Consider the following 26,840-nt stretch of genomic DNA (forward strand, 5'->3'; position numbering starts at 1 on the left):
GCCCTCCTGGGCATAACAAGCCTAAGTGCTTAAAGTCCCCAGAATGGAAATGAGGTCTTTTTTTAACAGGCATCGTTCAAGGCCACACCTGGTGCACTGAAAGCACCCGGGTCCACTGCTCCATGAATTAATGAAGGATCCTAACAGCACGGAGGTCAATCTTTGACTCCGGCTACTCATTTACAGGCCTCAGAACAGTTATGAGAAACCCCACTGAAATGTCTGCCTCCGTGTGTGTGTGTGTGTGTGTGTGTGTGTGTGTGTGTGTGTGTGTGTGTGGTGTTTGCCTGCTCATTCTCCCTCGATCGCCTCGATTGAGACATGCGGTCCAACCCCAGATTAAAATGACAAGGACAAAAATGCTTCCACCCCGGCCTTTTGAAATGATCAACCGTGTTCTTTCTTCTCTCCAATCCACTCTCTTTCTCTCTTTCTCTCTTTGCTTCTGTGCTTTCGCCACTCAATAAATCTTTAATTCCTAAAAATACAGTCTCTAGTCTTCCCGCAAGCTCTCCCTCTCACCCTCTTTCTCTCTCTCTCTCAATTTCTCAGACTCCCTCTCCCACTCTTTCCTTCTCTTTTCTCCTCCACTCTTGTCCTCTTTTGAACAGCTGCTCTGCCTTTATTATGTTGCTCTCTCTCTCTCTCTCTCTCCCTGTCTGGCCTTTCACTCTAATCCTCCAATTGCCTTTCACATGCACAATATTCCCCCCTGAGCCCCCCGTTCCTCTGACAGGCTTTCACATATTAGATTAGGCTTAGCTTTGTTTATTTATTTATTTAGTTGAGGCTATTGTCTCTGAAACTTTTGCCAACCCAAATTCTCCCAAAAAAAAACGTGCCGACTGTAATTTGCAACTCGTTTCTCTTTTTCCGGCCGCAACATTCTGCTACATATCAATTTGGCTCTCATGTGCTCTACTGCAATCATTCTTTGGTGCTAGTTTTTGGCAGTGAACATGGCGGCACTAACAGAGTGTTTCAGAACAGGCTGTCTAATGGAAGCTTGCAGCATTTTGAGGTTTGCAATATTATTGGGTTGTAAAAGAAATACACGGTAGCAAATGGGGTTGAGCAATCACCCCTTAAGCCGGCCACCAGCCCCTCAGTCTAATTGTGGTAAGGAAATCCAGGCTGACCCTTTAACGCAAGGTCCATGCATACTGTCATCATGACGCTTTTATAGACCTGACCTGAGTTATGACTCGCTCTCTGATAGGCTAGCGGTGAGAAAGATGGAGAGAAGGTTGAAAGAAGGGTGGGAGGGGGGAGAAGAGAAAATAAAACAGCATAAGATAGAGCAATAGACTGCTAAAAACGTCAGGCAATGACAGGCGGACAGAGGAAAGGGTTTCCAGTCAATCATTATAATGAAATAAGTAATTTACCTAAAGGACAGTGTAGCTCCAAGGGACTGTTATTGCAGCGCTCTACCCGGGTCTGGCCTTTCAACCTTACCTCTTTGGCCCATTAGCCCTGGGGCTGGCCTTCCATCTCTGTGCCTATCTCTCTAACCTTTCTAGTAAGCAGGCCCAATCAGGAATCAATAGCCATGTCACGGGGAACCCATGCTGCTTTGACACCAGTGAATACGACAAAAAAAGTCTATTACACGGCAGTTATCTCCATTACTGCTGAGCAACTTGGTCTCGAAAAAAAAGGCACAGAATGGAGCACGGCAGGCTGAGGAAATCAGTGACTGTGGTGGCGGTGACAGGTTGTGAAGCTCTAATTCAGAGCAACATGTCTGATTAACCTGTATCTCTCCTCTGGGATCTGGTCTGTGTGCCTGGCAGAAGACAGAACACAAAGACAGACATTCTCCAGAACAGGCGGACAGACGTGTTTCTGCTCATCGTATTCTCAGAGATGTACCAACACCTACAGTGTTTATACGATGTGTCACTATTCTTGCCGAGCATATACCGTCCTTAACCTTTTACTTTGCAAAGTGGGGAGGAGTGTTTTTCCCCACTCTGAATACCCATTTGTCTTTAAATAACATACTGGATAGGTAGGCAAAGGTTTATAGTATGGCCAGCAGTTTTAATTATTTAAACTTTGTTTTTGAAAAGTCTTGCTTTTTTTTTGGTGGATGGCTCTAAATACTAAAACACTCGTGAGCCGCAGCTGCTGTGAAGAAGTCAGGAGGTGCACGTCAGAGTGGTAGCAAATTCAAAACAATTTGTTGTTGCAGTTTTAAATGAAGCTCTTGGGAAATAACTGCTGGACTGATCCAAAATGTATAAAAAACAAAAAAAATCTGAAAAATAATTCCTTTAAGCTAAAGATTGTGTTTCCTTTGTGTTCAACAGCGTAAGGGCACAGCCACACGATTAACATTCGCCTCCCGTTGGCTTCCATTTTATGCGAGCGGTCTCGAGTCCATAGTGTCTCCATGACCACAAGAGGTCATCAGGCTCGTCAGGAAAACATAAGCCCAGGCAGCTTAAAGCAGAACCAATGTTGATGTTTTTTTTTGGTTAGGACAGTTTCAGATGTAGGCTACATAGTGCATTCGTGCGTCGTAGGGTTCATGCAGAGGGAGACCTATGGAACAGGAAGCATAAAGCAATGTGACACTGTTCATTGGGTCTCACCTTGGCCAGGTGACCTTGATCAGTCAGGGCATCAGTCAATGTTTAATTGCAGAAATGTTATGTGTGTGTGATGTGGTCTATTCCCAGAGGGGGAGACTCTGTCCTCGGTGGGTTTTCCTCTTGTGCTGTACTCTGATCACTTCCTGCCTCTGGGTTGCTTTATGACACTCATTTGCCTGATTAGCTAAACAAACGCTGACTGCTCCCTTACTCACCTCGACAAACACACAGGGAACTTCCTCTGTTTACTGCCTGTGTATGCAGACTGTGCACGCGCATGTACACTCACGATCATATTTCCACACGTAGCGCTTAAAAATGAACAATGTGCAGGCTGGAAACGATCAGCTGGAAAAAGTGCTCATAAATCATCACAGGGTCTGAATCAGAACACAGTAACATTAATCAATTTAGCACAGATACTGTACAATTAATGCAATCTATTTATCTTCATTTAATGTGTGGGATGAGCATACTGTACAAGCGCCATGCTTTATAATGTTTGATCGGTTTGGGATGAAATAAAAAGATTCTTTGTGTACACAACATTCGTGTTTACGGTATGCAAATGGCACATTGGGATCCTCCCACCGTTGAAGAATCCCGACATAACGTTTGTCTTAGTAAAATACAGCCTCTGATGCACGGAGCTTCTCTGGTAATGAAAGCAATAGGTCTCTGTAAGTGGAAATTGCTTTTCCAGAGCTTCATTTTACAGCCTGGTGTTGAATACACTCCTCTGGCAACTCCTCTTGAATGTTTCATCACAGACCAGATCCCAGGGGTTGGTACAACCCCCCTCCTCACACGTACACACTCACTATAAGGGAGCCTTCGCATCATGCATGTGGAGGATATGAGAAGTCAACTGGATGCCATTTCATCTGCAAGGGGAGCGATTTGATTGCATACTCATTATAGGAGGATACAAACATGATAGAATGTCAAGCCAGGCCAGCTATCGTAGCTACAGTTAGCCTGGTGTCTGAATAGCTTTTGGGAGGTGTCAAATTATCCCGTCTTATCTTTGGCTTACATACAGTTCTCATGTGGCCACACGTTCATGGTGACATTTGTGAAAACATACCATCACAACATTGTAATACCAATTTCGGTGCTGTCTTAAAGGCGCCACGTTTACTGCGTTGATTTCCCTGTTTGGCTGCAGGTTGTGTGGCTCGTTGTAATGGCTTTAGACAAGTAGGAAACCACAGGAGGTGAAACATAATAAGTATGCTTATGTTCTTGCCAAATAATCAGTCATACAATCTTAATATAATTATGACATCCGTGAATACTAGCCACTGCCAAGAAGATGCCAGATGGCTCATTGAGCGATTGTGATTGACGCATCTCAAGTACAAAAACAGAGTGAATTTCTTCGACTCAGTAGTTCAACAGAACTATACAGTACATCTGTCTCCTGGAACAGACAGACAAGACAAGACAGAAACAGAGGCAGTGGAGCCTAGTCTTTGAAGAATGTCAGGACTGTGTCTAGATTGAAACCAGCTACCTGGGGAAAGCCTGTGTGTGTGTGTGTGTGTGTGTGTGTGTGTGTGTGTGTGTGTGTGTGTGTGTGTGTGTGTGTGTGTGTGTGTGTGTGAATTAGTGTCTGTATACAAGCTGTCTTTATGCATGCTTTGCATGACTCCTGTCAGTGTGTGTGGGTGTTGGCACAATGTTTGTGTAGTGTCAGGTAGAGGAATTTACATTAGTGAGCAAGAAGTAAATGTGCGCTGCCGCCTCTGAACTAGTCTTCAAAGGAACGCCTAGCAGCTGCTTTCATTGTGCTGCACACTGGGCCATGACTGTAACCCAGAGGTGGGCAAACAGCGGTCCTTTACCAACAACTCACACACATACACAGATACATAAAGTTAACACATTAAGATGAGAACATGCGAGTCACATGCATGTTAACTCTTAATGAATGCATTCCCACTGAATAGTTGGTGAAGTTCTCTAGTCAGGCCATGTATGAGCTGAGGAGGTCAGCTGCACTGATGTTAGGTCATGTATACATAAGATGTTCTGTACCATTAAAAAAATACTGCCTTGAAAAACATGTTCTTTGGAATAATGTGTCTTGTTATAACGTGAGAGTGTGCAGCAACATCATTTGCATTGTGTTGCGAGGGTCGACAGTCGCATGATTTCACAGCATTTCATGTTTACAAGATGCACTTTTCTCTAGAGAAAGGAATAAAAGTCAAAAGTCAAAAGTCAGATGTTAGTGGGGCACGTACGCATGATGGATTAAAATATCTGCTACACAGAATCTGGTGTGGACACTGCTGTCACAGCTAGAATTGAACCCATTGCTCACAGGCCAAAGGCTGCGATTCACAAAACAAACTTTGTCTGCACTGAAATCCCATCTCCAAACACATGAACACTTGCAAAAAAAAAACCTAAATCTGTGTGTCCTTTGCTGTTTGAATATATTGTATATATATATATATATATATATATATATATATATATATATATATATATATATACATACACACACATTATGTAAATGCATATAGGGGGCCATATTGAATGAGAATGAAAGGAATAAAGAAGGAAAGGGTCTGATGCTTCAAACATAAGCACACAATAAGGGCTAAAGCATTCAGCTTTTAATTAACATTAGCCATATCAGCATGGAGTAATTTGAAATTGTCTTTAGGACTTCAGAGAGAAAAAGTGAGAGACAGAGACGTTGAACCATTAAGCTCAGCTGATAAACCAGTAATACCGGTGGAGTCACTATCTCTTGCTATAATTTTGATCTCTTTCACTTTGTATTTTGCTTCTTTTTTTAGAAACACATGGTGCTTCCCTTCCTTCCTTCCTCCCCCTTATCCTTTTGATCCAGCCCCCTTTTCTTTCCACATTTCTCTTCCTTCAAGCTTCATCTTCCTTTTCCATATTTTTTTTCCCCCCTCCATGTTCTTTATTTCTTCTTGCTCTCAGCTTTTATCTCCACTTCATACAGAATAACTGTGCGGCTTGGTGAGTATAATGAGGCTGTTCCTTTACAACTTCAAACCTTCCCTTTACCCATTTGCCAGGCTTCTAAAACAAACCTGCGACAAATATTTTGACATTCAGACACAAGGGAAGACGTGTGCAACGATTCGAAGCATTCCCACACATCTTCTGCAAAAAAAAAAAAAAAGAAAAGAAAAAGTAACAGGCAGGAAAAACCCTTTAACTATAGAGTAAATGAGAAAGAGAGCCCAATCAAATGCTGATGTGCTTTTCTTTTCCCCCCTTTTTTTTAACTGTAGTGAAGTCTTTGATCCTGATATTAGCTGTCCACTGTGGAATTAGTAAGCATAATACTGGAGCGTGTTTAGAGTGAGAGTAATTAAAGCCAAGAACGGGCTCTATATGTTATGTTGTAAACGATTTAGCAGGCCAGCGGTGTACCACATTGTCATGGATCACAGTAAATTGGCCTGGGCAGCTTGTTGTGCAGATACACAGTCACTGTAGCACGTTCATAACAGTAATTGCTATGAATGAAACACCCATGGTACGGCATAGCACGCCACTCCACGATAAACTTGATTATTATGGTAATTATATAAGTATAAAACACTTTAGCATGACGGCCTGGATTTATCATCACGATTGCTATAAGTGCATTTACAGAGCTGGGAATTGGGACTATTCAAAAGGCCAAACCATTGAGTTGATGGGAGTTTAGCAAAATTAGAAATCCATCTAGAGAAAAGGCAACCTTCTTTCCATTGTGATCATAATCATTTTTTCTTGTTCTGCTATTGATTTAGCTGCGAATGCTCTGGTCGCTTTTTGCTCCAAAGGACAGCGAGGGAAGGGAGTGGTTGAGGCAGGATGAAAAGATAGAGGGATGGTGGGATACGGGGGCGGAGGAGGAGGGTCGGTGATGAGTCTTGAGCCGCCCTGAGCAGTAATGAGGAAGCAGTAAAAATGAGACGGCATTGTGTTGTACTTTAAGGTAGTTCATCTTTAAAATGAATAGTCCCTGAAGGGCCAGGTGGTTAATGCCATTTATTAATAGACAGACAGGGCCAGCAGTTTGGGCTGTGGCCCTCTGAGAGCCCTTAGTTAGGATGGAGAGAGAGAGTGTGACTGACTAAGAGATAAAAAAGAAAGACTTTGGGCTGGGGGGGGGGGGGGGGGGGCCTGCAACTGAAGGACGGGATGGTACAGAGAGATCGAGCTGAGCCTGCCTATTGATTGCCAGGATGAGCTATAAGGGGTGTTCGGATGTTCCCAACTGCCAATAAAAGACATTTCTTATTTCAAATTGATGGCATTAAAGATGGGATCAACTCTCTAATGCCAGCTAATCACCAGAGACACTTCATCCCAGCCCTTTAGGCCAAGGTCAACGGTCAGAGGCCGGGGCTTATCTGAGAAATATTTGTGACTTGATCATTAAATAAAAAAGGGCTACCAAAACATGAATGGATGAAAAATATATACATGTTGTTTGTGCATATGTAAGAGTAGAGCATGTGTGCCCATCACCCCCCAGAGCAAGGAGCATTACCTCCTTGTTAGCCCTCTCCGTGCCCTGCCATTTGTCATAAACTGGGGGGGGGGGGGGCTGTCACAGGCGGGCTGAGGAAACGCACCACACCGCAGCAGCAGCAGTGCAGCTGCCTGAGCCCAGCAATGAGCTGTTTTCACTGGGAGCCAGAGCATCTTTAGCTGCCTCCCAGGACACCGCACAGCGACAGCTCTTGCCAAATTGCTTTCATTACGTGGGAAGTATCAGTCTTGATAAAAGATCCAAACAAAGGGAAGAAAGGTGGATTTCCTGTGCTGCTCCACCTGGGCTCTGATAATAATGTTGGTGTTGGGAGTAAAATATCACCGCTGCCATTTGCACACATCTAAATCTTTGAGTGTGGAACGTGTCGGTGTGCAGCTCGCTACAGGCCATATTGCTATTGATTGGTGGAATGATAGAACAATTTCTTACCTGATGTTGGAGATGCACCAGAGGCGTTGGCATGGGGGAGAGAAAGAGAGAATTTGATTAGTGGTGGCCTTGTAAGGTATACAGTACATGCTCAATAGGGAAGTACGGGTATACTCCATTATTACACTATTGCAATCAAAGTCGGCAAACTCCTCTCCGAGAATCAATTTCACATTTCCTCTGTGGTTTTGGCATTAAGTGATAAAAAACTGCCATGAGTGCAATCAGACACTTTTATATAAAAGATCCTAAAGAGAATTTGACTGTTTCACGCTCTCTTAGTGAAGAGCAACACCACAACATGAGTCAAAACCCCAAAAGACAGATTTGTAGTTTAAGTATTACAACATCTTGCTTATTTACATGTTGGTGTGTGTTGCAACTGTGACTTCGTGGCTGAATAACTGAATAACTTTATTATGATTCTTAACATGCATAGCTAATATTCTTAATCTACTTATGCTATGTGTGGATGTGTGTGTTTTAGATGTGTATTAATTGTGCATTATGCATCCCATTTCATATTTACTCCCCTTTCTTCTACTTCCTTCATAAGTTATATGCATCCAGTCCCAGTGATAAAGACAAAGGCATTTTAAGCCACAAAGCGGGCTGAATAGGAATCCTCATCCCCCCTAAGCCACACTCCAATGCCCCGTACAGCCCACTGACACTCACTAAGGATCTGAGTCAAAGTCTTGTTCTCATATCCACAGGAGCCTCCCACCACAAATGTGCTTTAAACACATAAATATTCATTGGCATTGCACATAACCACTATCCATACGCCAGCAGAAGCAGCCATCTGCATTAACAGGACTCAAGCTGTGAGCTAGGCTCCATCCACCAACCTTCTTCGTACATATATACATCAGTGGGAGCCTGAGCAAAGCAAATCCCTAAATCCAAAGCAACCTACACTTGGCAGGTGAGATAGTGAAAATCACAGCTTGACTATTGATGGTACAGTAACCCTCTGCCATATATAGCTGTTCCACATGATTTAGTTTGGAGTGTTTAGTGGGCGAGTGTTACTTTTAAATACCTCCACACAAAGCTGTAGCTTGAAGAATGTAGTGTTTGGTTATGTTTGTGCACTTTGCTGCTTGTTGGCAGTATAAAAAATATGGAGAACACTTATTATGTACAGTTTTAAATATGTTTCTGTCAGTTCCTGTGTGCTGGTTCTCACCCCGCTTCACCTCGCACTGAGTACACAGCAGTGTATTCGTGCAACATAGCAGGAACAAGCTCCAGGACTATTCTCACACTACATCTTTGACCGAAATGACTGGATCCAGTGTAACAGTCAATCTCAATGTACGGGCATCCTAAAAGTTGCTTTAGTAAATGTGTAGGGAAGTAGTTGAAGACCTGTGGGAAAAAGTTTCCCTTCGACAAAAAAAAAAAAAAAAGGCGTAAAATTAGAAATTATGCAATTTTTCACGCAATGCCCAGCCATGGAGAGACCCAACCTCTGATCTGCCTAAACTTTTAAGTAAGGATCATCCTCTTTTTTTCAGAACCTGTCACTCAGAGCTCTCTCAGCTGACAGATTCCCTTTACAGATAAAGCCTGGGGATCTCCAGCCAGATACCGTGTCACTAGAAAGCCGTTTTTCCCACAGATTACATCAGCCTTGGTTTTTAAAACACTCAGGCAAACAGGCACCGCAACACACACATACAAGATGATCACAGCTTTGCCTTTCGGTAGCCTGCGTTATTAAGAAGGCATAAAAGTGATGCGCGGCGAAGGGGTTAAATTTCCCTGAGCCCTAGCTTCCCATACGGCTTCTCCGGAGGACTTCTGTGTGTAATTATTTAAAGGCCTTGTATTACAGTCTACAACAGCAGTGATCATAGAGATGGAGGGAAAGATAGAAGAAAGGATGGTTGGATGGAGGGATAGAGGGAGGGATCAGGCTCCCGCTGAGAGAGAGTAAAGCCTTCCAAGTCGGTCCTATGCAGAAAAAAGGGTGGGGGTGAGTTACATGATGTGGGTTACCTCCATGTTGCCATGCTGTGAGGTTGCAATAGTCTACAGCTAACAGCTGGCTCCCGGGATCAGCCACAGGGATGAACCAACTCCCTGTGAAATCAGAAATGAACCAACAGCACCATTGCTTACGCATGCGCACGCACATATATGTTGGCCCTCGTCAGGCTGCTAATTCTGATGCAACAACCTGGAGCTACAATGCTCCAATGATGATAAACAAACAACATTTTGGATGGGGAGGGACGGATGGAGGGCTGGATGGAGAGGAGAAGGGAGGGAGGGAGACAGTGTGGCAGTGCTGGGCAAATAAGACTCAGGGGCTTTTTCTTTTTTTTTTCTTACATGAGATAGTTTCGGTTCTTTTAAAATGTATGTTTGAAGTTGGGGCTCAGCTGAACACAAGCTGTTTGAAAAAGGACTGATGCAAGAGTGGAGCAGGATATGAGAGAGAGGCCAAAAAAGAGGAAGAGGATGGGGGGTTGGGGGAGGACAGAAAAAGGATCCATGAGAAAAACATGCACAGACACAGTGAGACAAATATATGGAAACAGCATGAGGTTATATTGCAAGACAAGAAAATAGATGGAGAAAGACAGAAAGGAGGCCTCCAGTGGTACAGGGCGGATGTTGCAGCAGAAATTCAACATGCAGCCAATTTGAAAAGAGATTTGTTTTTTGTTTTTAATGAATGAAGACATTTTGTGCCAAATAGGTAAGTTTCAGTGTGTAGGACTCCTGAAAGAGAAGCATTAATATTCTAGAGCGTTCTTAAAAAAGAGGCCCAAAAGGGATAAGAATGAAACATAAAATATGATTCAGTAGATTGTGCATAGATTCGGTTCTTGTTAAGAAGGACTCATGCGGGAAGGTCAGAAATGACAAACTGTCTTTTTTCCTTTCTACTGTCCAAAACACACATACACACTCACGCATAGACACACTCACACACACACACATTTCTGTGACACTTTAATCAGAGCGTGGCATGCTCTCAGTTCAGACAAAGCCCAATCAGGGCGGTGATAATTTGGCCTCTCCTTCAATCAGCAGCACCGTAATTGCATCAGTCACAATCTCCATTTCATCTTTCATCTCTGTGTCAGGGTGGCGGACAGGAGACAGAAGGACACTCTGAGGCTCAGGCCTATCATTAAAACAGACAACCAGCAAATCCAGAGGAACAGACAAGGAGAACAATACAACAAATCGTTGTCGTTCCAATAAGCCTCACTCACGCCCTCCCGAGCATGAACGTTCATGGCAACATTTCTTTTGCCTCTTTTCTACGTGAATATAAAGGCTTGTTTTCAAATAGAGAAAGCTATTAGTGCGTTAGTAAGACTACAGAGCTTGATATCACAATATAATAAATACAAACAACATAGAATAATTGGAGTATATCAAGTCAATAACTGCAGTCTACACAGGTAGACTGGAGATAAAACATCAGTGAGAAAAAGAAAAGAAACCATGCTGTTATCTATCAAGTCAAAGCCTCTGATTTCAAAATTAGAGTATGATGATGACAATAAAAAGAAATGCAATGTAATAATTCACTAGCGCTCCATATATTAACGAGAAGATAAGGAAGAGAGCAAAGAAAGAGTGAAATGAGTGAGTGAAGATAAAGGAAAGGAGGGGAGAGTGATGGGTAAAGGAAACAATGAGGACTTCATGACTTCTGTTATCTTTTGGCAAAACGAGTCATATATACATTTTGCATGTAACGTAATGCATACGTCATGTCAGAGAAATTAGCGTATGAATAATTAATGGAACATTTGACATTTTCATAGGAACCAAAAAGGCATCGAGAGAGAGGAATATATTATATATTAAAGATCAGGGGAGACCAGGAGATGAGGATTCACTCCAGGATCTATCGCTATTACTGCACACGGTACACATTCATTTACAGAGAATTAGCTTTAAATGCTCATCATTAATTTCACAAAATGTTCAAAACGAGTAATTTCCCCTGCGGAGCCACGTTCAAAAATAGTGAATTCAATTGCCGCAGGAATGGAAACCCCACCTGGACCAGGACAGTCCCTCGCCTTGGTTGAAGGAAATGAACAGATTTGTCCGTGCTGTGAAGGAAATATCGCTGATCAGTGTCTCAAACACTAAGCAGAGCCGAAACGCTGCCGAAATGAGGAGATTGACGCCTGGGCGATGAAACCTCCCTGATCAACAGATACATCTGTGCTAGCATTCATGCAGAACACACACACACACCGGACAAGCACATCTCTTCTTTTCCTGTACATACGTAACCCAACTAATGGATTAATGGTGGCCAGCGTAGATAAAAGCAGACAGAAGGATCAATTTAGATGATCTATGAAAGTTATTAGTAATGACATTTATGAATATTTTATGGAAGGTAGAGAATGTCATCATACATTTTTATATAAGGAAATGAGGCAGGAATATAAAACAAACAGCATTAAACATTGAGCGTGGCTCCCATGTCAAAAAGGATTGTGCCCGGAATAATGGGGGAGTTCACAGGGAAGAGGGGGCGGAAGGAAAAGAGACAATCAGTCGTCCATTATATTTCTGTTTCTTTGTAGGAATGGAAAGGTCACGCCAGTGTGCCTAACGACCATCAGAGAGGAGGCCAGGGATCACTGAGGGGTACCAGAGTGTGTGTGTGTGTGTGTGTGTGTGTGTGTGTGCAGGATTGTTCGCAGGTTCCTAAAAGGTAAGAGCCATCATCATTTATTCATTGATTTGGTCTGTCCCCACTAGTTGTGTTGTTCCTCTTATTGTCTTACTGCATTCAAAATAAAAGCCAACTAAATGTTGTGCATTCGTCTCGTCCCGGCCTTCTCGTGCATTTGCAGAAGTTTCATGAACAACGGGAGGAGCCAACTCAAACGCTCAACCACATGGAAACAAGGACGCCTGCTCCTCCACGGTCACTGCACGGTGTACTTCTACTGTCTTGTCCATGTGCTCTTAAAATGCAGCATGTTCTGCATGCATACTGCACTTGCGGTTTAGAGAAAGCCTACTCTTTCCTCAAAAGCTAGTACTACCTTGTTCTCACCTTCTTCGATCCATATTTACATGACAGCGAGTGGGCCGGTGTGTATCCTCCAGTGTATCCCGGCTATGTCGGGTGAGGTCTATAAAAAGAACAGCTGATCTCCGGGTTCAGACGGCCGGGCAAAAGTAGAAATAAAGAGATATTGCTCATTTTCATTGGGATGGCAGTCAAGCAAAGACGGTGAAATGCACTATAAATACAGGTAGAGGGGGCTGACATTTTTACTTCAGACTCTAGACAAAGTGCAGCATCTGAGGTAGCACGTACTGATGTCCTTGCCTCAGTTAGTGTATATCACTTTAAAGGGGCTATATTTTGCCATTTAGCGCTTACGTGAGCAGATTTCGTAGGGACAGGACAGGCATGGAACATCTGGATAGCGTTTAGGCTGTTTATAAAGACAGGAAGTCCTCTCTGACCTGTTTTTCACACTTCATTTAATGCCATGGATTGATGTCAAATCTCTCCGTGTGCGCGCATGTGTGTGTGTGTGTGTGACAGAATGTGTCTGCACTTGTGTTTCTGTGGATGCAGACTAAGTTCATGAACTCACATTACAATGAGGAGGAAATGCTGCCATACCATAATTCCCACATATGCGCACACACACACACACACACACACACACACACACACACACTTAACAAAAGCTTTACATTTTAACTACACTTGACATCCACCAACTTAACATCTCTGGGCAGCCTAATTATTGTCCACACGCATGCGGCTTTGAAGGAGTGTGCAGCTTTGGAGTGTCTTTCCTTCTGCCAGTGACAGTTGGTTTGTCAGGGGCCAGGCAGAAGAATAGCATGTGGCCAAGGGGGAGGTGATTAGCATTCACATGGCACCTGTTGCCAGCCAGTGTGCCCATGCAGGCTACAGATAATTACAGTGATTTTGTGGAGGAGAGGAGTGCAGGGGTAATTGTAGTCTTGGCAGAGCAAAGAGAGAGGAGAGAAAAGGAGGACAGCACTTTCACTATCTCACGCCACAGAGCTGTTGACGAACACGCTTGTGTGCACGTGCGCATTCATACACACATACACACACAGATATAATAAGGGCTAAAGCTGAGGGCCATGCAAACACACACACGCAGGCATACAAACAGATAACAAATAAAAACCATAATTAAGCCTCGGTTGTCATAGCAACACCTTGCTGGACGGATGATAGCGTTAGGCTAAAGCGGCACAAAACATTTAGAATGGTAATCAGAAGACCTAATGGCACTGATGTCTGCTGGGCTGCTGTAAGTAGACGTGCCAGGACTCTCAGCTCGTTGCCGTAGATCTGCTTTAATAATAAATAAATAAAAAAACAACCCTCAGCCATAAAACACTTGCCTCTGCTCACTCACTTAGCAGGCTTGTTGTGCCATCACTTCAGCCATTACAAATTATGTTATTTAGTAAATGTCTGCTGCGACACCCGAGGGATGGCAGCGGGGGTGGGAGTCGGGGTGGATGAAGGGAACCTATAATATTACATAAAGCGTTAGCACGGTGTAAAGCTTCAATGATTGGTGTTAAGGTTTTCATTACACAAAATGAGTAATTGCTTGTCATTTGGAGCTGGCATATCCCACAATCATCCTCACTTCTGTGCCATCAATCAAGCGTTTAAGTGCTGATGACTCGGCTCACATTTAAAGCAGGGCAGCCGAGCCACAATACACTGGGGAAACTCATTGTTTGCTTCGTTACTCCTCAGAGCTCAGCTACAGTGCGCGTGTGTGTTCCCGTGTTTATATGTGTGTCTTTTGTCAGCGTGTGTGTAGTTAAGTGCGCTTATGTGTGCGGAGGGAGATCTGAGATCGGGATGTGGTCTTGCTTTCCTAAGTAGCACTTCATTGCTCAGTCCATAATGTGCCAAACAGTGCTGTGAAGTAGCACACCTAAGGGGCAAAGACGATAAACTATACTGTTAACTCATAGAGCGCCACGTGTGTGTGTGTGTGTGTGTGTGTGTGTGTGTGTGTGTGTGTGGGGTCTGCGTGCAAAAAGCAGACGAAAAGTTACTGGGACTTTAAAATTTAAAATTTAATAAGCTCCTCGTTGACTGTAAAGTAGGCCAATTTCCACACACACATACACACACACAGCAACACTCACAGACACACTCAATTTGGACGATGCTGCTGGAGTGGGGCCACAAATTTGCCCCATCTGTACCAACACAGCTCAGTGATCTGGGAGTTGTGGTGAGTTATCATTGCTTATACCCCTGCTCATGACCAGCAGGACATGGGGGAAGCAGCCACTAACACACCCCCCCCCCACCCACCCACACCCACACACACACACACACACACACACACACACACCCACTTCTCCCCAATCTGCAGGAGAGCGACGGAGGGCAGAGCGGGACATGAGATGAGAAAGAGGAGGGTGGAGGGAAGAAGAATCACACCATGCCAGTCAACCAAATGATTTGCTCAGTAAAGTAAAACTCAAGTGGAACAACAGCTAACTCTCCAGTCGAGCCTGAGCCATCATCTCTCTCTCCCCCCTCACCTCTCATCTCCCTCCCTCATCCCCCCTTTGCTCCCGATTCCCACCAAATCTCAAGCTTGGTTTGACAGCAATAAAGTGTGCTGCTCAGGCAGGGAGCTAGTAATACACTTTTTTTCATACAGATCATTTTGGACTGAGATATAGCCAGAAGGCAGAAGATGAATATAGTGTACAAAACGATGACAAGGAATGAGTCACAAACTACCGAGAAAAGACAAAGACAGAAATATTTTAAGACAGTATTAGTACAACGTTATAAATATGAGCATTTGATTTAGTACTCTCTACTACAGCCTATAAACAACCATCATTCACATTCTGAGAAAAGGCCATGTATTCCAGTTGTGTCAGAAATACAGCTACCTCTTGCCGTAACAAGCTCCTCTTTGTTTATCCACTATGCACTCGGAGCACCATGTTGAGAGATGTCTGACAAAGTTATACTCCTGCTGTAAGAACGGGGAATCGACGGGCAGACGGACGGGCAGCATGAAACTGAGCTAGAGCCCAGGGCCAGGGCAAAGTAAACAGGTATTCATAGCCGGTACACAGCCAAAGCTGAGGCAGAGCGAGATCAATAGCTTAATGGAATTAGCCTGGCTTTGAAACATGACTGCCAATTGTATTTACTGAAGGCTGTTTATGTTTGCTATAGAGCCCGACTCAATATTTAAAAGCTAGGCAGAGAAACTTGTCCAAGCCGACAACAGAAAGAACAAAATCTTCACTGCTGCTTTAACACAACAGCGGCTGTCTGCAGCCATTAAAGTCGAAGGAATAGCAACAAGATATAAGGCCACATTAAGTCCACAGACACGTCTAAGGCTGTTTCACTTATCATGCAATGTCATGTCTTATCTAATGTACCAACAACAAGTTTGCATCAGATTTAATTTGATCCATAGTCTGGACCTATTCCCACCGAGGCCATTTATACCAGCAGCGTCATCAACAACATTGTTCTGTGTACAATAGTGAAGCGCAAGAACATTGACTTACCCATCCCCATGAGAATGTTCGCAGATGTGAAAATATATATGTGTGCATATCTTCATTGATACAGTTAACTATAAGCAGGCTTGCTGATTTTGTGGACCACAAGACTTACATCTTCCTCTGGTTAGGGTGAAGTTTTCCACTTACATGTAGTTGCATTGGTTTGAACAAAAGGGGGTAACCAATGACTAAGCTCCTGTACTGCCGCTCCTAAGCCTCTGTCTGTGAAACCAGCCTGCCACCAGAGAGTAAATCCCCCTTACCTCTGACAGAAGGCAGCAGAGAGGTGACACACCAAGATACCCATACTGTACACAGATATAAATACACACACACATTTACACAAAAAGCCAAGCTCACCACAGGGATGGCGGGTGCGGGAAGCGATTAAGGGCATGGAACAGATGCCCACCTGCTCCCCCTGAACCTGGCCATGCCTTGGCTATGCCAGGGTGCCCAGGGTTGCCCCTGGGTGCCTTAATACACTGTTTCCATCTGTTGCCTGGAAAGTGAAGGGCAGAGATGTCCAAGTGCATGGGCATTACCCCTCCTCCCTTGATCTACATGTATCTCTCTCTCTCTCTCTCGTTCTCTGTCAACCCTTCCTCTCAAAGCCGGCAATATCTGTTGCATCCACCTACCGATCCACTGTGAGAGGAAAATTGTACATTATTGTAATAATACAATGTCTAACTCGTCCCTTCAAGCCATCACACCAACTAAGAAAAGGCTCCAGCTTTCAGCTGACAGACCAGTTCTGTGCATTTAGCATAATGATGGCATGAAGGCAGGGAGGGAAGAGATGAAGAAAACTGCCCAGCATGTCTTCTTTGATGTAGCTCAATCTCATCCATTTATCAAAGAAAGGCCTGTATTTGCAAACTGAACAAAACAGCAGTAAGATGAAAAAGAAACAGTGCTGCCCATGTGTAGAGTGCAGTGTGTTTACTGATAGGATAAAACATTAATAACGACATGTAGTGCGCTGAACCGCCTGTCCGTCAAATTTCTCTCCTTTACTGCAGTTGTAAATGATTATTATCAGCACAAAGCCTGCCTTTATTCTAATTACCTTGTAAATAAACTTGCTTGTCATTACTTTTCAAACCAATTACAGGCTGCCTAATGGAAGCACTTAATTAGCAGACACTCTACCGGAAAAAAAGAAAGAGACAGGGGGGAAGAAAGGGAATGAATAGAGAAAAAAAAGGGAAAATGTTGGTGGGGGAGGGACTGCATTCACTGTGTAATTATACAGTCATCAGATGTTTTTTTCGTCTCCTCTGCTGTTTTGCAACGGTGCCACAATAGAGGTTGGACCTCTCTCTCCCCTCTCTGTCTGTTAAGCGGGCGGCTGACAATGGAGCACTCGGCAGGCGGTGACCCGGACCCCCTAATAGTGGTGTGGCAGCCGCGGCCCTCACAGCGGGAGAACAGGAAAAAGCAGAATACTGCATGTTCGCCAGCCCAACCGCCCCCACTGCCACCCCACGCCTCTTCTAAACTACAACCCCAATATCTTCACTATCCCCTCCCCTAAATACCCCATCATCACCCCTATTCAGTGCAACTAAAGACATCTTCTTCCTGCATAATAATGTCATCAATGCCATCTGACGACAAGTCCAGCTTTGATTGATTTTGGGAACAGCCTGTTTCCATTTTATTGTATTATTAATTAACAATTTGGGATCGGGACTTTACTTCACAGACTTTGCCCTCAGAGAAGCTTTTAAAAAAAACTGCTTGACATTATACAAAGCAAACTAAATAAAACAGATTTGTTCGCAGACATTGATACTGCCATGTTTGGGATAATGGCAGGCCTTTCTTTTGACTGTCAGTGCGAGTCACCATTATTATAATTAGAGTCCATTTTCCGTGACAGAGAGCTTTGGGAAAGGGGATGTCCCTCTGTCATTAGCAGAAAATGTTCCGGCCCTAGTAACTGCCTCCTGAAAGGGTTGTGACTAAGTGGCAGAGGGAACAACTGTCCAGTATTTCCATAGTATTCCTTAAGCATCGTCTGAATAAAGGATGAATGAAGGAGAAGAAAATGCAATATGGCACCGCACTCTTGACTGTTGGTGGGCGAGGAAATGGAAGACTCAAAATCATGCATGCCGCTGTTAACTGTGACATGTATTCCCCCATTACATCCTCAGAGATGCTCAGAGTAAGTGTGAAACGCATTAAGGAAGAAAGAGGAAAACAGCTGTAACTATCTTTAAGCTGACAGGAGGCGCTGGCCTATTCCACAGAGGGGGAGAAAAATAAATGTTTCTTCAGCGATGCTGTTATCAGCCACAGTCCATCTGACTGGGGAGGGTAGGGAAGGAAAGAGGGAGGGAGGGAGGGTGGGGGAGTGAGGAGGTAAGGGTTGTGATTACAGCCATGTTAAGACCTGAGAGAGATATGTACCCACAGAGATTAGGCACTCATCATTCACAGAAAGGTAGGGATGGAAGGATCGAGGGATGGAGGAATGGCAATGGAGGTGGCAGCCGTGTCATACTGGTGTTTGGGGTTTAATATAAGAATTCTGCCAGCATAATTGCGTTTCGGCCCTTATCCTCGGCTGCATCAGGACTCGTTTGGCGACAGTTTCGGGTGCCTTATCTGCTGCCATTCTCTCCCTATCCGGACCCAATCAAATTTGCTCCGGCTAGCTAGGGACAGGCAGAGGAGGGTGGAATATAGCAATGATAAGCAGGGGGGGTGGGGGCTTGTATTTTCTTTCTTTTTTTACGTGTGAGGGATTTTTTTTTCTAATTTGAAATGAACAGTTAGCTTGGCATGCTTATCTTGCTTTCATTAGTGGGCTGTCATACTGTGAAGGCAGCCACAGAGTAAGGTAGGAGTGCAGGCGGGCAGGGGAGAGAGAGAAAACGGGCAGACAGGCTGTGAGAGGAGTAGAGAGTCATGCAGGTAGGAAATAAAGAAAGATGAGCAGGAAGGGGACGAGGGAGGGAGACAGCTAGCTCTGGGAGAGGAGATGCCGGCAGAAACAAAGACAGGGGATTATAGACAGCATGATGTCGGGTATGTTCTCTGAACAACAGCTTCCTAACAGCAACATGTCAAGAAGGACTCACAAATGGAATGATACACTAACCTAATAAAGGCCGACATAAGAATGTAATCTATATTTGTGAATGTGCCTACAGCAAACATAATTACGGCAAGTACAGTAGGCCGAAGTTGAACCGAAAAGTCGATTGCTTGTGTTTTTATGTCGCTGTGCTCAGCAAATTACTTGGAGAATAGATTGCCGGTACTACCAATGTCACCCTCGTTGTATGAAACCAGAAACTCCCCTAAAGTCTTACATTATAGTACAGTAATCTTTATTTGAGTCAGAAGATCAGCTGCATTAAATCACAATGACGCCTGTCGTCCATTAACAGGCACAATATGATGCATCAGCCACCTACCAGGGGCCTCGAGCAGCACATACCACAGCACCCACACAACACACGTGCACACACATACACACATGCTTTACTAATGTGCTATTGTGTAGGAGGTCTGAAAGCTGCCTGTGCAGTTTCCATTTTAAAATGTATTCTTCCTAGGACCATGAAAAATCGTCTCCTCCATGCTCCTGCCATTTTCCCAGCATTAGTCATGGTCCCGTCAGAAAGAGAGAGACGAGGACGCCGCATAGGGTGGCAATGTAAATGCCGCATGTACCGCCCGACTGTGTATGTTTGCGATGACTAAAATGTGCATATGAAGTGTCATATTGAGACTTTACTCGCCACACAGATCAAGGAATTCTGTTGGTTGAATAATGCATTTGAGAGTGAAAGCAGGGGGGGGGGGGGGGGGAATCCATTTGAATAGGAAAATTAAATAAATACACATTGATAAATTCTCAAATTAAGGAGAAGCCCTCAGGGCAGAGAGATAGGTTTGAGTTTTAAGGTTAATTTGTGCGAAATAAATACAAAACACAATTACACTGGCCTTGAAAAAACCTGCGTGCTCTCAGATGTGCAGTAATATAAGTGAACATGTTCAGCAGTCTTGGGTGAATCCCCCGTCATCCTGATCTGAGTTTGGCTGATTGCAAATGAAAAGTTGCCGTGTGCGTGCATGGTTTAATTACAAAATAAATTGATTTCTGTCTCCATCATATTATCACCTTCTGAATTAATTTAACATGAAGGATTAATATACAGGTGTATCATGTCATAATATAGTACAAAAGACAACTCATCTTTAAATGCAAATGCTATGTGCTGTAAAGTTACTCTTATTTTACCTTCATTGTGACACGTATATGTCATGGTGCTGCCTACTTGGAAGACCTTAAACAACTCTTTCATTTCATAGTTTTCCAAGCGAAATAGCGCCCAAGTTGATGCAAGAGCTGTTGTGCATGGCATTTTATCAACCGAGTGTCAGGGGGCAAATGCATCATAGATTACAGAATGAATTAAAATGAGCTGAAATGAGCATGAAGTACATTTTTGTTCCTAGCCTGCAGTTTGTCTATATTTGGGCATAAGAACATTTAATAATGCAATCACGTTATGCAGTTGCACTTCAAAGTATTTACTGAATCATCGCCTGGGGTTAGGATTTACATTCTGAAATGTGTTTATGGATGAGGCAGGTAGCGGGTGGATCTAATCTGACAGATTGGAACAGAAGAGCAGAATGTATGCTTGAACCAGGTGAGGGTTAGCATAGCTCCACAAGGCATCAATCTCCATGACAGAACACGACAGACAGATGGAAAGCAAGTGAGGCCCGGGATGGAGAGAGTAAGTAAAGACAGACTGATAGATGGGGAGAAAGTGAGAGTGAAGTGAGAGTGAAGGCGAATGTAAAAAGGAGATGAGGGCTGGCTAGATCAATAGAGAAGTGTTGCCATGGCAACAGGTCATTGAAAACCATCATTGTCATGTTTGTTTTCCTCCATTTTTCAGCACCATCTTCAAAATAAATAATGTAAAAAAACAAAAACATAAACGAGAGAGGTGCCGTTTCAAAAACTAAAATGGATGCTACGATGCGGATGCAACGAACGCACGAGCCTTGGGGCCTGAAGTGACATGGCACACCTTTATTTTTAGTATGTTTGAAGCCAACCTTCTTGTAACAATGGGTCCCAGCCTTGAGCTGCGATTGCTGTTTGTAAATTAAAAGGTGGATGGATTAGGGCAGGGGTGTCAAACATGCGGTCCGCGGGCCAAAACCAGCCCGTCAGAGGGTCCAATCCGGCCCGCGGGATGTAAAAATGAGTTGTTTTGATCATAAAGTAAAAGCCTTTGTAGAAACACTGTGATCAGTAAGTTGTAACACACATATGTAAATGATAAACTAATAATAATGTTGAAATTGCACCTTTTCACGTTGTTCATAATGTTTTGTAAAAAGATTAGGTTTGAACATTGTCAGAATGTACTTGTACGTTTGTGCACTAAAACAAAGGGAAAAATGTGGAGTTGTCGTTATTTTGTTGCTGTGATTTCCGGCCCACTTGTGCTGTATGTGGCCCCTGAACTAAAACGAGTTTGACACCCCTGGATTAGGGTAAACAATGTCCAATCACACTGAAGAGGCCTCGCCTGCAGGTTTCTGCATTCTAGTAATCATGCCTCAGACATGGGCGGCTACACCATATGTTAACACACTCATCCACCACGTACACACAGTTTACACAACTAAAACCAATGGCACATTTAACGCCGTCAAGACTTTCACTTAACAACATTACCACCCCAAGTTGCGTTAGTACGTGAAGGTAGAGACTCCCCGCCAGCACCGACTGTAGTTATTAGTTCCCTGAATTCATTCTGAAGGTAGGTCGTGTACAGCTGATGCTCTAATCGCCTTGGATCTATGCGATCCATTTTTCAGCTGGAGAGAAGCTGCCGTCTTCCCTGGGCCCAGATGGTGTCATTACTGTGGTAAGGCTGAGTGATTATACACCGCGCACACTGGGAGAAACAATGGTTGAGAGTTCTATAGGCATCTTTCCTGACACACACTCCCTCCCTCTCTTTCACACTCATCTCCTCTCTTTTCCCACATTTTCTAGTTTGCTTTATCATCTTATGTTATTTTCTTTAACAATGCCTATATATTTCTATTTTTTTTGGTCCTCTTCAGTTTTGTCACTTTCATCCCCTCCCTGCCTCTCTGTCACATTCTTAGGGATAGACGATGAATACAGAGAAGTCTAAAAAGGTTATGGGTCCACACATCAACACATGAATATGAACTCGCCCACACACACGCAGCCCCAATCTCAAGTCAGCGGTGGGTTGAGAGATAGGGGCAGCTGACTGGAAGCCGACAGGGTGGCATAGTCACAGCGCATCAACCGGAGCTTTTGTTGCCATGGCAATCTTGTCTATCCTGGCTGGCAAGGACAGAGCTGTGAGCGGAGTAATCTCTAAGACAAAGGTCAACAAGTTGAGAGAGTGACGTAGAGAGCCGTGACACACCTGTCACACCTCTGACAGACCAGGAGTCAAGATGGAGAGGGTGAGAGGACAGAGAAGGATGAGGAGAGGACAGAAGAGGAGAGAGAAAGGTAGTGCAGTGAAGGAAAACATTACCATGGCTCCCAAAAAAATGTATGAAACAAAATATAAGATAAAGGGAGGCAAAAGAAGCCAGTGGTTTGAAACACAAAGGAATGGAGTGAAGAGTGGGCTCGAGCGGCAGTCTGTGATCCACTGGGAATTGGGGAGTGGGGAATGGAGGGGGGGGGGGGTTCAGATTTTGTTATTTTTTCCCTTTCATGGTCTATTTGGTTTGCCAGACCATGCAGCCTCCATCCCTCCTCCCCTCCCCAACAGCAGTGCAAATTCAGGTTTGAGGCCAAAGCACCCATACATAGACCAACACACTCACACGGAGTAGATACAGTGTCACGCATGTAAACACACACACACATGCACATGATGTGCACATAAATGACTACAGACGTGGACATTTAATGCTTCAGAGTATTACAAGATGTCTAAATTATTAATAAAACAGGAGTTACGCTTAGCATGTCCTGAGTGGTTTGGAACAAGCTTTCACACAAGGTTATACTTATAACACACACACACACACACACACACACACACACACACACACACACACACACACACACACACACACACACACACACACACACACACACACACACACACACACACACACACATCATTCCAGTGAGGACACACATTCCTAGTTTTCCTTCTAAGCCATTTAATCCCTCATCGACCCACTCACTATCTGGGACTCTCGGTTGCACATATACTGAACATCCTCTTTACTTTTTTTCAGATGAGCGATACACACTTCTTATCCTTCTTGTTTTTGCTTTTCTCAAATGCATCCCCCCTTTCACTCATCTCTACTCTCTCTCTCTCTCTCTCTCTGGTCTTGGCTATCTCGTCAGCCATACAGGAGCTTCTAGACCGTGTTCTTCAGACCACATCCCACCCTTGACACTCACCCTCTTCGTTTTCTTGATTCCTCTCTCAATATACCAGTCTGTTTTCTAAATTTCTTGTCTGTCTCTCTCTGTCCCCGTTTCCCCTTCTTGGTGACAGAGAGCCTTCCTCATCTCCAGCAGAAGCCCACAGTTCCCTAGCAGCAGCATCTGCTTATATAACTCAGTTTGTGTATTTCGGATGGTTTGCTCCTGGTATCCCTCATTTCTTTCTTCTGTTGTTGTTCGTCTCATATCTCCCTGTCGTAGTTGTTCCTACCGGCCATACACTCCACATTCTCCCCCACCTGTTCCCTTCTGCACTCTCTCATTTTAATGTCTTTTTGTATTACAATTGTCTGTTTCTCTCCACCACATCTCTTAGCCTTGCTCCCTCGCTATCCGCCCCCATCCATTTGCTGTCTGCACTCATTTTCATTCTCTCTTGTTCATCTCCACTCTTGCTCCACTCCTTTTCTTACCTTTCGGTCTTTTCACCCCTCCCTTTCTCACATCCTCTCCTTTCTCACACTCTCTTACAGCATGTTGAGATGGAAATCGCACAATGCCAGCGAGGAGAGTGGTGCGGAGGAGTGCCATTTCTACATAGTATTCACACTTCCTCTTGAGAGGACGCGAGAGAGCGCTGCAATGTTTGGAGGGAGAAAATATGTGGCAGTATTTGTCACAGACGCTCGACTGAAAGTTTCTCTGTGTAAACACATAACGCCGGTAACTTATTTTAATAATTTATAGGGAAGGAATGTGACGATACTTCACGAGACGGTTAATTTGCGATGCAATAATACGGCGATTGAAATCCGTGCAGTGAAAAATTAATTGCAATATTCTTTTTAAACAGCAGAGGCCGCCATTAATTTTGACTTTGCTTGTTCGACGTCGTACGTCACATTGCGTCACTAGCTGTATCTGGTGCAAAGACATGGCGGCCGCAGGTGAATATCTCTCGAGCTCCTTTCAGTTAAGATTCATTCAATGTTCATCGTTCAGGACGTTTTTACTTGAGCCGAATCATCAACAGAGATCTCCTGCTCTCCAAAACAAGCGAACCACGCGAACCCACTGAATGAAGCAGTTTCATGTTCACTTTCACAGAAAAAGGAAATATGCATGTAGTTTTGTTCTGAAAACAAAAAATTAGTCCGTAGATTTATGTCTGAGAATCGTATCGTTACTCATGAAAGTATTTTAGTTTGAGTCACGTACAAACTAGTTTGACTCCTGAAATCCAAAATTTCAATAATTTGGTTCCATCCAGGGTGCAGCTCTGGCAGAGGTAGAGACAAAGTGCTTCGACGTCTCATAAGGATGTGAGGAGCGGCACAGGGGGAGTAAGAGGAGAGAGAGAGAGAGAGAGAGAGAGAGAGAGAGAGAGAGAGAGAGAGAGAGAGAGAGAGAGAGAGAGAGGTAGAGAATTGGTAATGCACTCCCCCAGCATACAGCGAGCTGCATGGAGGAGTCAGATAAGACACCCTGGCCCCTGCTCTGACTGCTGGAGTAAAGCTTCTCCACCGACGCGAGCGATGACTGCAAGGCTTTGGCCGACGCTTCGCTCTATCCATCTATAGCCCAGTGATGCCTCTATTACAATGGCTGCCCCACAGCTACGTGGGCCCGCGCCAGCTGCACAGGATTATAATTAGAGGAACCATGAAGTGCCCTGGACACTGGCAATTGATCTGACTGACAGGCCAATATTTCCACCAGGGAAATAAACCTTGGTTTGCCACTGAGGCAGAAGTGGGAATGTCAGTTGGGAATGGGAGTGTTGTGGGTGTAAGGTGAAAGAGGGTGAAAGAGGGTGAAAAGTGAAATGGTAGAGGACTGGACAGGGGGATTTGAGATTTGGTTTTTCTTTGTGTTTTCCATTCAAAAATTACCGAAAAATGGAAAGTTGATTGAGTGCATATGAGCAACAACAGTCTGTGTGCATGATAGAGACTGCCTCCTATTCACTTTCAATGCAAGTTGAGGTGCTGCTTTTAATTTAAACAGTGAAGTCTCGTCTATTGTTGCAAGTTACTCTTGATTTTAATAATGTCTAGCCTTGACAAGGGTCTCCCAGCAGATATGCGAGCAGGCGCAGCCGCATCTGAAGAGGGGAACTACACTTAACATTGTCAAACCCATCTGCTTTTCTATCTCTCAAAAAGCAATATGTTGTGTGGTGACAGTTTTGTATGGGAAGACTGAGTGCTGTTTTGAGCAAATCCAGGTCAGCCTGACAAATATACGGGTTTGTGTCGACATTTTGGGGTTGTTCTAATGTTTGCTTCTGTTGTTTCCTCTGAGGCTCTGGGGAGGCTTTCAGCTTGACAGCATCACTACAGTTCCCACAAGTCTGCTGCTAGGTCACATGCCCAGAGAGAGCGAGAGAGAGACAGCTGGAGTATGAAATCAGAGCGAGAGAGAGGGAGACAGAGACAGAGAAAGAGAGAGAGAGAGAGAGGGAGAGCGACAGAGAGAGACACAGAGAGACACACAGAGAGCGCAAGAGAGAGAGAGACAGCTGGAGTATGAAATCAGAGAGAGAGAGAGAGAGAGAGACAGAGAGACAGAGAGACAGACAGAGAGACACAGAGAGAGAGAGAGAGAGAGAGAGAGAGAGAGAGAGAGAGAGAGAGAGAGAGAGAGAGAGAGACAGAGAGAGACAGAGAGAGAGAGAGAGAGAGAGGAGAGAGAGAGAGACAGAGAGAGAGACAGAGAGAGACAGAGACAGGGAGATACTTCAGAAATATACTTACTCCGGGTCTAGCATGAAGTACCCACGCACAGACGTGTGAATTTCTGCCTGTATTAAGCAAGATGGTTCTGTAGGAGGTACAATGTTGTTTCTCTTATATTAGCATACAGTATGGTACATATCAAACAGAATTTTTATCTGGCAACCTAGTCATTAATGTACTGCATGTTTTCCACTCAAAGCTACTTATTTATGTTCTGTGCAGCGCACCATTAAAACTTTAATAATAAAAAAGCTTTTTTGATTCAATATCAAAGTCTGAATGTGACAGAACTTCACCGGGAATTTTATTCACTGACACAAAGCAAATATATGAATATAGGCATATTATGAACAGACAAAAACAGAAACACTGAAGGTAAATAAAATTAAAATAACAATTTATCTTCTTGAGGTATATATTAAGCACTAATACATATATTTTTATTACAAAAGTTAAGCGATGAAATTTGAATACATTTGAACTGTCCATGTTTTATTTAATGATATAAA

At 43.9% G+C, this 26,840-nt stretch overlaps 1 protein-coding gene across 9 annotated transcripts in view; it reads right to left on the minus strand.

Moving 5' to 3' along the window:
* celf5a (cugbp, Elav-like family member 5a) overlaps window positions 1-26,840 on the minus strand; it is a 168,436-nt gene that overhangs the window by 107,256 nt on the left and 34,340 nt on the right. Inside the window, exon 1 of one of the 9 annotated variants that reach the window (XM_029429033.1) lies at window positions 23,609-23,884. The exons of the other annotated variants lie outside the window; for them this stretch is intronic. The gene's annotated coding sequence lies outside the window, so the exon portion shown is untranslated. Of the gene's footprint in view, window positions 1-23,608; window positions 23,885-26,840 lie in introns of those variants that run through there. 9 annotated transcript variants of the gene reach the window in all.

This window comes from Cottoperca gobio, chromosome 4, assembly GCF_900634415.1.
Source record: "Cottoperca gobio chromosome 4, fCotGob3.1, whole genome shotgun sequence".
In the NCBI taxonomy this organism is placed as follows: Eukaryota; Metazoa; Chordata; class Actinopteri; order Perciformes; family Bovichtidae; genus Cottoperca; species Cottoperca gobio.